Here is a 15,837-nt window from a genome sequence, read left to right as displayed (position 1 = left end):
CACTATATGTCCTAGTTCCTAGTTTTCTCCTATTTTGCTTGCAGTCTCGAGTTAGGCTCCACAAAGAAAGTCCATTTTTAAGTATTGTATGGAAAGCAGAGAATCCCTTGTGTTTGCTGAATTCCTTTCATCATGGTGGCTGCAAAGGATTGAAAATGAAGTAAAAGAGCTGCTTCACACTGTCACAATCTCATTGATCTGAAAAGCACCAAAAATGCAAGTGATGGTCTAAAAGGATATTGCTCTTTCAGTTTCAATGATTGTGATTTGCATGGCCTTTTTGTTTCTCATTCGTGTGTGTGTGTGTGTGTGTGTGTGTGTGTGTGTGTGTGATAAATCCAAAACGAAGACAACTGAACTAATATGCAGAAATTGTGGTAGAATGCAGCTTCCTTTTAGTATACTATAGACATGCATTCTGTTTTTATCCCCCCCCTCCGGTCGTCTTAAAGCACATTGTTATCTTAGCCTTTGAAATGTAAAAATACAGGGACATCAAAGAAATATTGTGATGGTCAAAGGAACGTAGAAAAAGAGACTACATAATAAATACTTAACACCAGAGATTTGCTTCATGCCTCATGAAGCTATCCATTGTAGCAATAGAGTTGGAAAACAAAGCATGAAATTGTTTGTAGAGGAGTCAATATACTGCATATTAAACGTTTGCCTGCATTCTGCAATTGAGGAATCATGCTTGAAATTGTAGGTCTTGCTTTGGGTTTACATACTAGTCCTTTGATATGCGAGGGGGAAGGCAATAAAATTAGTTGAAGGGTGGCACTGTGGTGTAGGCAGCTGGATCCAAACAACCCAAACTTCATATCACCACACTTAGAAACTATGTGCATTTACCCCACAGTGAAAAATTGTACATGTGGGAATATGTTGCCAGTTTTCAACTATTTTAACAGCCCTAGGAAGTCAAATGGAGAACAACCATTCACCCTATTCAATGATTATATGACAAAGGGTAATTCTTTTCACTGTAGGAAAAGTAGATTTATGTTCAGAAACAGGAAGAACTTCATAACCAAAATAGGAATTAACCAATGGAACAAACTAGTTAGAGATGTTGTAGAATATTATTTCTTTGACTGTAGTATATTTTATACAATTATACCCCAGGGACATACTATGTTTAAGATGCCCTGCAGTGTGGGAGGGGATAGAACAGGCCATAGACCACATGGGTTGCTAAGCACTGTATATTTAAGGCACATCCTTCCCCTCAAAGAATCCTGGGCACTCTAGGATCAGTGGCATAGGAAGGGGGGCAGAGGGGGCGGGACGCCCCGGGTGGCACTCTGGGAGGGGTGACAAAATGCCCCCTGCCCCCCAGAGCTGTACAGTGGCTGAGGGCGCGCACAGTCCGTATGGGCGCCGTGCAAGCAGCAGCCCGTATGGCCGCTGCGTGCGAGCAGCATTCTGTATGGACTGCACATGTGTGGCATCCCGTACGATTGCCACACATGCGCAGTCCGTACAGGCTACACCGCCCTGGGTGCCAGAGAGGGTTCCTCCGCCACTGTCTAGGATACCACTCACAGAGTGACAATTTCCAGGAACCATTAACGAAAAACACTGCCAAAAATTCTTTGAGGGGTGTGTGTTTGTGTGCTTTGAATGTGCTTTAAAGGTACAGTGTCCACAGAACTACAATTATACAGAAAGCTCAATATTCTCTAAAGCAACTGGCAGCAGCTCTCCTTGGTTTTAAGAAGGGTTTTTTTCCAGGCCTAGTTGGAGATTCTAAGGACTGGACCTGGGAGCTTCTACATACAAAACATGTGCTCTAGCGCTGAGCTATAACTCTTCCTCAGTCTGTTCTAACATAGCTCTCAACAACTGAGTTCAAACACTGAGGGGTTTGGTGCATATATTCTGTTTGAAAGTGTCTTACAATATAGGTGTCAGAAGCTGAAAAGTTAACAGGGCTTAGTAAGCTGGGAGAGTCTGTGGCAGAGAGTAGTCAGAGGCAGAAGCTGAAGCAGGAGAGCTGGAGGAGGGATATCAACAGGCAGAGATGTAGAATCACAGGTGTGTCCCCCTCCTGCTGTAACAAGCTCCCCTAACCCCTTGACTCCCAGCACCAGAAGAGGCATGAAAAGGTCAGAGGTTGGCTGCACACAGGCACAGTCTCCGAATGTTGGGAGAAAGCCTTGAGGAAGCGGGGACTTTCAGTCTTGGCAACTGATTTTCACACTGGAAATAAGCAGTTCTGCTCATTAGTCACGACACTCAACCAAGTCTGTGGAGCTCATGTTTTTGCTAATAATAAAGAGTTAACTCCATCTGTGAACTATGTGATTACTGACCAGCACACTCCTGTGACAATAGGTACTTTATTCATTGATTGATTTCTCAAATTTCTACTTGGAATATAACTGAGGAAGCTTCCAAACAATAAAAGAATAAACAACAGCAATGATTAAGACCATAAGAACCCTAGAAAAGCCTGCCAAATTAGGTCAATGGCCCTCCAGTCCAGTTCTCATAGTGGTCAACCAGTTCCCTGTGGGAAACCTGCAATCAGGATTTGAACATGAGAGCTCGCTCCTTTATGATTTCCAGTACAGTACCTGGTATTCAGAAGCATTATTTCCTCCTACCATGGAGGCCGTATTCATTGATAACCTTCTCCTCCTTGAATTGCCAATCCTCTTTTAAAGCCATCCAAGTTGATGGTCATCAGTGCCTGCTGTGGGAACGAGTTCCAGAGTCTATCTCTCCTAAATCTTCCAACATTCAGCTTCCCTGGATGCCCTCGGTTGAAATATATGGATGCAAGGGGAAAGCAGACATTAAGAGCATGGGAAGCAGCCTTGGTATGTGTCAAACCACTGGTTCATCTAGTGCACTATTGCCCACACTCACTGGAAACAATTCTTCAGAGTTTCAGTCATGGAGATGCCAAGGATTGAATTTGGGACGATCAGAAGATGAAGCATGTGGTCTACCACTGAGCTATGATTCTGCCCCATCTGCATATATCTATGTATTGCTCTTTCTTTCTTTCTTTCTTTCTTTCTTTCTTTCTTTCTTTCTTTCTTCCTTTCTCTCTCTCTCTCTCTCTCTCTCTCTCTCTCTCTCTCTCTCTGCTTCTCTGCATAGTACACATACTGTACTAGGAAATTGTTGTTGACTTTGATCTCCCATATACATATGGCCAAAGAGACACATGTCCAAATCTTACGTATGCATTTTCTGTAAACTTACGTAAAACTTTGTGAAGGACTGGGGACAAAACCCATGCTCTCTCAAGCGGCTAACACAAGTGGTGCTACGTAAATATTTAAAAGTAGGAGCAGCAAACTATATTTCCCAAGGCATTTAATGCTTAGTTGTTTCATCCTTGCATTTGAAGAAACCCATGTCCATATGCAAACTGTTGTGCAGCCTGCCTTTTCTGAAGGCTGAGAATGTTCCCTCATCTGTGTTCAAACTGCTTTCTCCAAGTTGGCAATACTACCTTTCTTTCATACCTTGACGCACTTGCGTTTGCTTTATGCGAGACAGTGTCATTTCACCGATGCAATTAATCCTTTATTCTGCTCTTCATCTGAATCGCAGGCATCCACAAAGCTGCCTGTGATTGCAGGCTGCATCTTAGAATACTTTTTCACTTCTTATTGTCTCACACCATTTCCCCTATTCCTCTTGACACTTTCAGATGATTTTTGACATCTGAGAAAATATATACATCCAAATTATTAGAATGTCACTGCCTGGTCTCTGCTCGAGTCAGCCACAAGACATATAAAAGAGCATTAGAGTAAGAGGAAATTAAAAGGCAATGATATATGATCTCCTTTCTATGTTATTTATTGAAAGATCAGGTGAATGTCAACTAGAAAACACTTTCGCCTTTCTGGCTTGATTTTTGATCAAGCAATTTCCACGTTGATATTCATGTCAGCATATTTTTAGTATCCCTGCAAATTCAAAATTGACTGTTCTCTATGTGTCAACTTGGGTTATTCGAGGCAAATTGCCACTATATTTTAGTTCCTTGTCATTGCTAGAATGATGCCCCCCCCCCTCAATACACCGTTCTTGTGAGCTGTTGAAAAGAAGAAACAGCCTTCTCCAACTCCTAGGTATCAGAAGCCACTTTGCCCTCTTCTTCTTCCTAGTTCTACTGAGTATGTGCTACAGGGACAATAAAATAAAAATGCCTCTTTGCCTTTTCTGCCCTAGCTCATTGCACGCATTCTGGGATGGGAAGAGAACAGCACAATGCTAGGTTGGGAGCTGTGATCATGGTAATACTTAGCATTTAAATGACAGGCTGGAGTATTTCAAAGGACATCAAACACATTGTCTTAACATTATCAGTACTATTTACTTATTATATAAGTATTACCAAATAAATAAGTAAATAAATAATAAGTCTCTAAGTATTACAGTGGTACCTTGGTTGTTGAATGGCTTGGCTCTCGAACAAATCAGCTCCCAAATGCTGCAAACCCTGAAGTGAGTGTTCTGGTTTGCGAACGTTTTTCGGAAGCCAAACGTCCGACATGGCTTCCGCAGCTTCCGCCTGAGTGCAGGAAACTCCTGCAGCCAATCGGAAGCCGCGCCTTGGTTTTCGAACGGTTTCAGGAGTCATACGGACTCCAAGAATGGATTAAGCTCGACAAACAAGGTACCACTGTACCTTGGGTTACGAACCCCACTGGGTTATGAACTTAATTCGTTCCGGAAGGCCGTTCTTAACCCTAAACCGTTCTTAACCTGAGGCGCGCTTTCGCTAATGGGGCCTCCCACTGCTGCTGCACTGCCAGTGCGGAATTTCTGTTTAATCCCGGGGCAAAGTTCGCAACCTGAGGTAACTACTTCCGGGTTAGCGAAGCTTGTAACCTGAAGTGTTTGTAACCCAAAGCATTTGTAACCTGAGGTACCTCTGTATTATCCACATGATTTCAGCTTGCCAGGCAGAACAATCTGCCCTCTCATTCTCTTGTGTTCTGTCCTGGGGTTTCTCATGACCCTCTGAGCCAATTTGGGGGGATGCGTGTGGCACACAGTGGGAGGAGATGGGGCTGCAGAAGCGGAAGTCCTTGCAAGGGCGGATGAGTTCTTTGACCATAAGCCATAGTAAAACTAAAATCTCATATAAAATAAAATCTCAGAATGATACAAATGTACAGAGACGAACCATAATTCGGGAAGCAGGATACCAGTTAGTAAAACAAGATATAAAACTTGTCTCAAGAGGGTCAGGGGGAGAGGGGAGGCAGTCCCGTTGTGCTAGCGGCAATCCTTGTGCTGAGAGCCCCCTGGTGAGCATTACATTGGCTATAACCCTTTCCTTCCAAACATTTAGAAAGGATACAAATCTGGTTCAGTACCAGTCAGTAGGGCAGGGTGAAGGCGGCTGCCCTGCTTCCTTGGCTTCCCAGTACTGGGGTCACTGCTGGTTACTAAGAGGGACAGGGACCAGGTGCCAGGGAGGTCAGCAGGGTGTGGACATGGTGGGTGTGAGCAGCAGATTGGCTCCACCCATGTCCCTACATCATGCCAATCTCGCCACCATCTCACCCCTCCCAATCTTGACCCCAGTATTGGCATGCCAGCTAAGCAGCACAATCCCTCCCTGCCCCACCTTGCCAACAGCTACTGATCTGGTTTGACCGGTTTCCAGGGGCGTAGGATGGTGGGGCAGGGGGGGGACCGCCCATGTGCCAGCATGGAGGGGGGTGACAAATTATCAAGGAACAATTGCTGCCCTACTAGGGCGGTTCATAAAAACCTTTTTTTTAGAATGCCTTCTCCAAAGGTATTATCTTACTATCTTAGGGATTATATAGCTAAATATATGAAATTTCATGCATATCAGTTAATATCTTGACCCTCCTCCACGAAAATAGCTGTTTACTTGGCCGTTTTCCTATGTCGTGAAGGCTGAAATTTCAATTCAGTGCTGCACTTACTGTTCCCAACCCTAACCCGGCGGAAAGCCATCTAATTAGACTTTAATTTGATTTTGACATGTTTTTAGGAGGTAATTTAATTATTGTTTGATTTTATACCAATGTTATATATCTGATGTTAGCCGCCCTGAGCCCAACATCAGCTGGGGAGGGCGGGATATAAATAATAGTTTATTATTATTTATTATTATTATTATTATTATTATTATTATTATTGTTGTTGTTGTTGTTATTATTATTATTATTATTTCCTTTGTAAGAAAATACGAAACAACATAAAACCATTTCTCAGGTGAAAAATAAATAAATCAATGTGTGGGAGGGTGACAAGAAATTTCCCACACCGGATACCACCTGACCTTCCTACGCCTCTGCCGCTTTCCCCTTTATCCCTGTGTTCGTAGAAAATGTGGTCAAGGGAAGAGATAGGCCATGTGAACCTGGTTCTGTATGGAGTGTTAAGTCAAGTGTTGAACTGTGAGCAAGTGCTAAATGAAAGGACAAAACCTGGCAGCAAAGAATTGGTCTGGATGAAAGTACTTCACATCATTATTACAAAGCTGATGTGGTACAATTGCCCCGAAGTCCTGCTTAGCCATTTATGTTAAATAAAAATGAAAGGACAGAACATTTCTCGCTCTCACAGAAAATGTCCAGGGGTATGCGCTCTAAGGCAGTAAAATAAATAAATAAATAAATAAATAAATAAATAAATAAATAAATAAATAAATATTGGCGATGCGAAATGATGTCAAAAAGCTGTTCAAAATTACAATCATCTTGATCCTTTTTGGAGTTCTTAAAATGGCTACACAGCTGCTACGGTTTTAGACAATTAGCAATATCACATCTCTACCAGGCAAATCAGTGCTTAAGGTACAGCTCAGCTCATAATTTTTTGGCAACAAAAACATCAGCTTCATCTGGGATATTTTCCTGGAAATTGCAAACCACTTGGTTGGCTCGTTTAAGGAGACTTTGACACAATTAATGAAGGATAACAGAAATTTCAGTTGTGTAGAAAGGTTCCACCATAGCGGTGCTATTAGAAAGCCTTAGCCAAAATCAGTCCTGACATTTGTGATTTGAGTGTTTTTTCGATGTGTTGCAAAATGTTCAGCTTTTTGTTCTTGTACCTCCCTCCCTCCCTCCCTTCCCCACCCCCAAAATATTTGGCTTTTTAAATATTTTTACCTCTCAAGCTAGGGAGACCCAAGAAAGAGTGTTTATTATGCTCTTTCCTTGTTGGTTTTGAAAAACAATTGATACAGATATTTACATTCTGAAATTCCTTCTGCACACATCTTCCTCCATCTGTTCTTTTTTTGTAATGAGAAAAGTCATTAGAGGTTTGCTTGCATCAACAACTGGCTGGTGGAATATCCTTCTTGAAACTTTGGGAATGGTTGTACTTGTGCAAAGGCTCTTGGGCTTGTGTTCAACAGAGTGTTGTCACTGGTTCCATCAGTAGATTTCTCCTTGTGCAACAGAATAATTTCCCCCTGTCCTTCCCACATATCCTCTAAATCCATTTTGTGGTCTTCCCCAACCCAGTTTTGGGGGTGCAATAGGACACACACTGGGGAAGAAGAGGGGGGAGCCAGGTTATGCTAGCTGTACTCCTTGACCATGCATAGCTATTTCATTGAATGCCACTCTTGGATTCCATCAAAACCCCACCAAAATCCAAGTTCTTCTCTCCCTTCACTCCATTGCTAAATCACTCTTCCTCAATTAAATTCCCAAAGTGCTTTACAACAATAAATATAACAACATTAAAACTATAACTTAAAAAATGGTATCAATACAGCCGAGGGGCATCATCTATTGTACCTTACTGAATCCATTTCTTCCCAAAGGTCTTGGTGAAAAGGTGCATTTTTAAGTGTCACTGAAAATCATAGAACAACAGTACTTGCATGAAAAGCTGCCACTCTTCCACTCTTGTATGTGCAGAAATAAGTTTTTAAGAAGTGTTAAAAATTTAAAGCGTGGGACCAAAGCAGCAGGAGATTGGGTAACAATGACTATGAAATGGTATAAAACACACTGAGACATTGGAACCAATTTCAGCCTGCTTTTTGGACTTGAAAGAACACTTTTAGCCTGGAAAAAACCCACAATTTGGGGGGCAGCAAAAAATTGGCATAGCCTTTGTTGTAGCATTGATAATATTACATACATGGCAGACAGTTTTAATGCTGAAGGAGTTCTTAAATATTTCCAAGTTATAATTTTATTACATCCAAAATATATCTAAGATCTGGGCTCCATAATATGTCATCATATTTTCCCTGATTCTTGGATTCTTCTCATCTGCCTTTATACAAAAAAGAAAGAAAGAAAAAAGAAAAGCCTTTTCTTCTTGATCTTGGTCCTCTCTTTGTTTTTAAAAAATGTTCAGCTGGATTCTCATATACTTAGGAACAATTGCTCAATTTCTATCCTTGCATGTTTTTTCTAATTTCAAAATTACTTGAGCAGGTGCTTGCTATTTCTTCCTTTATAAAGTATCGTGCAATCGAATATTATCAATTCTTCTTTGTTTGTTTTTGTAGAGAGCTCACTATGCCAAAAAAAATGCTCTATTGAAGATTCTTGGTCATACATTTCTTGTCAATGCCCCAAGACTGTTCTGGCTCCCAGTATACTATGGATCTGAATGTGGTTAAAGCATTTCTTTCCCCTCTTCATCATTTCCCAGTCTTTCCAGATATTGATTTTGAAGGCATAAAGAACAGCTAGTGCCTAATTTAAATGGCCACTTCTTTCAGCTTCCTTACACTGTTGAAAACATTCTCCACTGAAGTCAATATGACTTTTGTTCACTCTGACCTCTAGTACTAGTGTCCGAGAATCTCTCAATTTGAATACTAGACTCTCCTAATCAAAAATTTTCCACTTCGGGGGAAAAAACACACACAAATAAACTGATACTTCTAGCAGATTTCTCATTTATATTTAGTTATTTATTTGTTAAAAGATTTCTATACCATCCTTCACCAAATATGGTCACGGGGCAGTTTACAAAAATAAGGTCATGTATAATGTAACAAGCAAGATATTAAAATAATTATCATACATTACATAAAGACCAGCATCCTTTAAAATGACCATACTCATCAGCCCCTGAAGGCCTGACAAAGACAAGTTTTGCTGGCAAAGAATGAAAACCAAGATACAATTATTTTGCCTTAGGTCATACAAGAAGTCTATGGCTTCATCCTTACTGCAAATGCCATCATTGCTGACCATTGGCCATATGGACTGAGGCTGATGAGAACTGGACTCCGTCAACATCTATGGGGTCCCCTGGGTTGCCACCCCTTCTGCCGCTACTTACTTGCAAATAAGGATATGAACTATAGTAGTTCCTTTCCAAATATTCCAAGTGATTATACTAGCCTGCAGATTGTTACTTATCATTGTCACAAGCTGCTTGGTCACAGGAAGAATGCAAAGCCTAGTTTATCTTTCTTGAGGTTATCCAGGTTTTCAACTGGTCTTTTATTTCTTGAAAGTACTAAGAAATAAGTGCTGCCTATAAAATAGACATAAGGCGGCTTCATGTTTGAGTCATTTTGATTACCCAGATGAGTTCACTAAGAGGATATTGGTAGTACAATGGATCTCACGTGTTTCTTCCAAAAGAGCACTGCTACCCATCTCTCAAACCCCAAAGCTCTGGGTTACTTGTAGATGCAACAACACAGTAAACATCCCCGCTGCTGTACCAACAAGAGCCATTGGAAATCATATTAATAATTTTCTTTTCTTTTCTTTAATTTATGCACCCGTTGAAACTCTTATTGTGCGGCTGTGATGATTCTGCCTGGAGCAACTAACTGGATGTGGTTTGTTGTATTGTTGTGTAGTAAATTAATTGACAGCAAGAAAGAGAGATAAAAGGGAAAGGAAATGCTTTGGGGGGAGAAGTGAAACAAGAAAATTATTCATGGTTTGTTTGTAAGTGTTTTCCTCTGCAATTGGTTAACCCATATTTACATATTAGCTACCGGGCTGAGTTCAAGGTGCTGGTTTTGTTCCATAAAACCCTATAGAGCTGAAGAACAGGATATGTAAAAGATGGTCTTATATACCAAATTGATTTACCGTGCTCTGGATGTGAAAGCCTCTTGCAGGTACCATCCTATCAGGAGGTCAGTTCCACACAATGGAGATATCGAGGCTTGTTTGTATTTATTTATATGCCACCCTTCATCTGACAATCACAGGGTTGTTTACAGTAGAAAAACACAAAAATACACAATATAATGCCATGGCCCATCCTAGATAAGGGAGAAATAGTTAACTCTTTATTGGCAAGAGAAACACAGCAGCTTCCATGGTGCTCTGGATACACATCTTCTTCTTCTTCTTTGGTGATCACTCGTAGCCGAGTAAGATTGTCTTCCATAAACACGGTTTTAACAATGGGTCCGCAACTGATTGTGGAGGCCGATTCTGGATCCACACATCCTTCCACAGTGGGGACATTGGTTTCCAGGCAGGAGTTGATCACGGTGTGGATTTGCCAAGCATGTTCACACATGTTCTAGCCTATAGGCAGCTGTCCACAGGTCTGGGCCCTATGGAGCAGTTGCAGCAACAGTGGGGCTCTCCTCTGGCCTAAAAACCCTGCTCTGACAGGTTGCATGCTCACAACCTGAGACTTCTCCTGCACAGATGTCATTCCTGCTCTTCCCTTTTCAAGCTCCTCCTGGTTCTAGGAGACAATAGGGCTGGGGAAGGTGGGGAATCTACAGACACTGAACCATCCTTTCTTCCTCTGCCACGTGCTGCATGCCTTCCCTTGCCTTGGACTGCCCTGACTCTTCCTCCTCCCCTGGTTCCTGCCTTTCAGGAAATCACTGGTCCCCTCTCCTGGGTCACTCCCCTGGTTGCCTGTGTCTGCCACACACTCTTTAGAGCCCTGCCACTCAATGACTTATAACAAACAAGAAAACAAACCAATAACCCGCCTTAAAGGACAATAGATCAATTAGCCACAGGCCTGGGAGAACAGAAATGTTTTTGCCTGGTGCAGTAGCACTCAGGCTCAGAAAGGTTCCCCATCCCCTATGATCTAAAACTATGGTAGGGGAAACATCTGAGACCCTCTTGAAGAGCAGTTCTCATTTCTGCAGCTGCTGTTTGTGGTAGAAATCCAGTTTTAAGGATATTGTTTAAAACGTCGCCCATGAAAACGTTTTGTTTCTTCTTTTGTTTAACTATAATAGCTTGTACTGTAGAATACAAAAAAAAATGAAAACCATGCTATGGCAGTCTGTCCTCTCTGCAATAGAAGACTAAATATTCAGGTCTGAAACATTTTTTCCCTCATTGTACAGTTTCATGGTTTTTATGGAATCCCCAAACACACGGTTGCTGGCTAGAAATCTATGTGTGGCTGTATTAGGGCGTGTGTGTGTGTGTGTGAAGGCGATACATTGTATTAATTAGAAACTTAATATATGCTGATAACTAATCAGCATATATAATTAACTATGGTTTATGTAATTAAGGGAAAGACCCATGTAGGAAAACTCTCGAATTCCAGGTGCAGTTAAGAGAAAAAGCAATAAAAGGATGGGATCTTATTTGGATCACCTGAGATGAAGGATTGTGGAAAAGGAAAGATGAGCGTATTCAGTGAATACAGGGTAAGTTGGTCTGAGATTTGGTTGCCCAAGAGCAATATTTAATCCTTTCATATGAGCAAACAATCCACAGTAATGGTCCTTTTCTGACATCTCAATGCACTGTTGGTGAGGTTTATTGAGATTTAACGTGGGAGATAATCATTCATAGAAAACATATTTCATATTTATTTCTGCCATTCTCCCTGAATAATACTGGCCTAAGCAGTGGTGCTATTGTGCTACCAAATACAAAAATAGTACTGTATAGGGTAAGAGAAAGAAGGAGCAATGATATGGCTGGTGCTGGTTATAGATAACTTTTAAAATAGATTTGTCTGGTACAATATAATTAGAAAATAAATACGATCGACTCTGCACTGAGCTTGCATAAATCGGAAGTGTCTGGTATATGCTATGAAATTGTAAAGTATGCAAGTATGCAAATCAGCACTCTGTATAAGAGAGACAGGCTTCTGTTTGCAAAGGTAATTAAAGGCAGCCTTGGCACCCATAAATTGCATGGCCACGGTGCCAAGGAGAAAGCTTGGCATTGCCCAGAACAACCCTTCTATAGAAGCATTCTCTTTCTGAGAGCTGATTCGTATGAGCTTGCAGTTAAGCTCACTCACTGCTTTGGGAAGATGTGAATTCCTGCACACACTTAACTGGGAGTAAGTACCATTGAACAGAGTGGGATTTCTTTCTGAGTAAACGTGAATGTGACCAGCTGTTACTCGAACAACACCCTCACAGACATTGAAGCTCTGACCCTGGGATGTAGGGAGGGGGCATGCCTGGGGGAGAACTGGGAAGAGACTTGGATCCAAAAAGCTCAGAGGGGTCTCCTGACACACCCTTGAACTCAGAAGAAATTTATATAGTGCAAGAGCACATCTAAATTTCGCCACCCACAGTCTTTACCATTGTTTCCAACACAACAACAACACAGAGAACAACATAGCAGGGCATAGGATATGACAATGGAAGCCACCTTTAAACTGGACAGCTTATAGTCTCTGAAAAACCCTGGGAAACGTCCCTGGGTGTGAAGCGCTGGTAGACCCAGCTGATATTCAGAGTGGAGAGAGGTGGCAATGATTCCTTTCATTTCAATTAAATCATCATTTCTTTAGACTAAAACAGTCCCTGCTATGGAATCAATTGAAATTAATTATCCATGTTTGCTTTTTACTGACTAAAAGGGGTCAGAGGGCACTTGGCCACGGGGAGCAGTGAGTTTTGTAGCTTTCAGCTATTTGTACAGAGGGGTAACCATGCGATCAAGGAATAGCCAGTCCCTTTGGTCTTTTAAAGCCTCTGAATACGGCAACAGCGTTCTACCTTTCTGAAGAAAGGCAAATGCCTGCATTTAAAAAGATTTGCATTCATCTTTCCCAGGCCTCTGAAATAGAAAATATGAAATATCCAGAACCTTGTCACTTCAGTAATAATTAAGCTGATGGCCTATTATGTTCGATTGCAAATCAATATAGTATCTTTTGGTGCCACTTGAGTTCTTGAGGGTTGGCTTGGGGCCAGCACTAGTTATACAATTGAGGAGCTGCAGCTGCGTGGAAAAACTTCCCTGCCATTTCCATTCAAAAAGAATAGACTGGTAACAATGGTGGCCAGCGTCTTCATAGTAATTGTGTGCGAGTACACATTTTGAAATAGTGTTTTGTTCAGCAGGTGCTGTTATTTTAGTTTAATTTCAATTTTGAAATATTGAGGAGAGAAGGGGCTTAATCTTAACAGCATCTAACCTACAGCTGTTCAGAACAGGACAGCAAACAGCATATGTTGCTTTAGAGGGGGGGGATCATAATTGCTCATTCTTCCTGGCATATTAACAGATCAGATCTACGCCTCTGAAATTATCCAGCATTTCAGGCTTTTCTTACTTTATAAAGTGCTCTGCAATGCTCTGGAAGTACAATTCTAGAACATATGACTTGTGTGTGCCTCCCCCCCCCCCCGAAAAGGCTTTGCGTTGTCGTTTTTTGCACAGTAAAGGTAGCATTGCACAAAGGCAGGGGATTCACTGCATATTCACTGCCACAACCTGCCTGTCATTCTGCCCTAGCCACGAGCTCATCGTCTCATTCCTTCTCAGTTATTTCTATGTGCCACACCATTGCTTTGTCACGCTGAACAACGTGGGCATTTCATTTTCGGCCATGCATTGAGTAGAATGGTGGCGCTCCCTTTATTTTTCCAAAATAGTAAATGGTGGTTACTCTATTTTCCCAGAATGTCCTTCGTATCATTTCAAAGTTCTCGAGGGCTGGGGCATGATAGTCCTTACTTGCTACTTGTTCCAGTATGTTCAAAATTCTACTTAAACACGTAGTGGGGCGGGGGAGATACATGCCGGCTGGCTGTGTGCCTTCTTCTCTCCTCCTCCTGCCTAACTGCCCTCCCTTTCGAGAGCCCTGGATCACTGCAGGTAGACTTGATCTGACCCAGGGCAATCTGTGACTACCTCAACCCGATCTGGCCAAATCCCATGTTTGGGGGTCTAGGATTCTACTGTATCCATTCCTGATGTTGACTGTTGCTTTGTTTTCAGAGAGGGAACAGCAAGTTTAGAACTCCTGTAATATGAGCTAGCATATTGATGAGAAGAACATAGGAGGACTCAGAAATCATAATGAATATATTCATCTTTCTAAAAGATCATGTCTCCTTCTGTGACTATTAAAAATGAAAAGAAAATAACACACCTACCACAAAGTGTAAATAAAGAGGAAAGTTGTGTTACCTTATAAGGTTTTGAAGGACTTTTCTAGATTGTAGCAACAATCTTGTGCAAACAGGTGCAAGCATTGTATGAATACCAGAGTGTGTCTGCTTATGGACAACTCATTTATCCCTTTGTTAATGAACTCTTCCAGCTGCTCTGGGATGCTAGATCACCACCTCTACCTGGTTATTAACAGACCATTTGCTTAAGTGCCTGGCATAATTGCTTTCTATGGTACCTCAGAGAGGCACACTCCATTTAAGAAGGTCTAGCAAAACTTCTGATCATCTGACTGATTACCACAACCACATAGTCCTGCATCTACCACCTGGTATCAGTTCTGGAGCCAAAATGAGGAAACGATCGCCAAAGCACTCAGCCAGGCAAGGGCCGTTCATTGCAACAGGAGCTTGAGCTAGGACTCAGCTCAACTGGTAAAGAAACAGTGATTTATATGTGTTGTATGTGTGATATAACATTGTGCCACCAGATGGCGACGTGGAATCCCATTTTTCTCTGCGTGTTTTCCCTGTTTAAATTTACAACGCTTTAAACTGAAATGCGTCTTTGGTGTGTCTAGATCCAGCTGTAGAGGTGCTTTGAATATAATGATAATAATTTATTTATTTATTTATTTATTTATTTATTTATACCCTGTCCATCTGGCTGGGCCTCCCTAGCCACCCTGGGTGGCTTCCAACAGAATATCAAAAATACAGTAATTATTGCATAATAAAAAATATTAAGCCATCAGCCATGTCTATAACACTTTACAAAGAACAGCCTTTACAAGTTTTTACCCCAAGGTAATATTCACTTAACAAACAAACAAAAAGCATTGGATTTAAAGTGCATTAAGAGATTTCCATATTTATTCAAGGTCCCAAATGCTGGGAAATTACAGCTGCTAAGGGCCACAGATGTGATATTGGGGGAATAGTCTTATGGTACGGTGTCCTATCCTCTGATTAGTCCCAGCTTCACCTTGGAGTCAGCTGCCAGTGGCAGAATGGTGGATCCAAGTCTTGACACTTGAGTGTTCACTGGAATATACACATGGAGCTTATGGAACCGAAGCCACCATTCCATGTGGAAAATACCCACCTGGTAGCCAATGGCATCAACAAAGATTAGTAATTCAATTTGGGTCTCCACAGTTCCCTCCCTCTTTCTTCACAGAGGGCACTTACAAGAAAGGCTTATTATATATAACAAAGGTAAAATCATCTAGCATGACAGCCTCTGGACCCATCTGTCTGAACGTTGGCAGGTTTCTTAACAGGAGTTACCTCTCTTTTGTCTCCAATTTTCAAACTGATTGCCCCCAAAAATAGAAATAAATCCAGGGAAGGAGCATGGTTTCGAGTTTCCCACCCAGATGATTCCTTTTAGAAGGAATGATGATTTTAGAAGGAATCATCATGCCTGCAGCTTACATTCCATTCTGGTAGAAAATCAAAGAATTAGGAACACTTCTTTAAAGAAGAAAGAAAGGTTTTCTGTATGCTATGTCTGG

The sequence above is a fragment of the Zootoca vivipara genome, chromosome 1 (genome assembly GCF_965207765.1).
Source record: "Zootoca vivipara chromosome 1, rZooViv2.hap1.1, whole genome shotgun sequence".
Lineage (NCBI taxonomy): Eukaryota > Metazoa > Chordata > Lepidosauria > Squamata > Lacertidae > Zootoca > Zootoca vivipara.
This window is presented reverse-complemented; position numbering follows the sequence as displayed.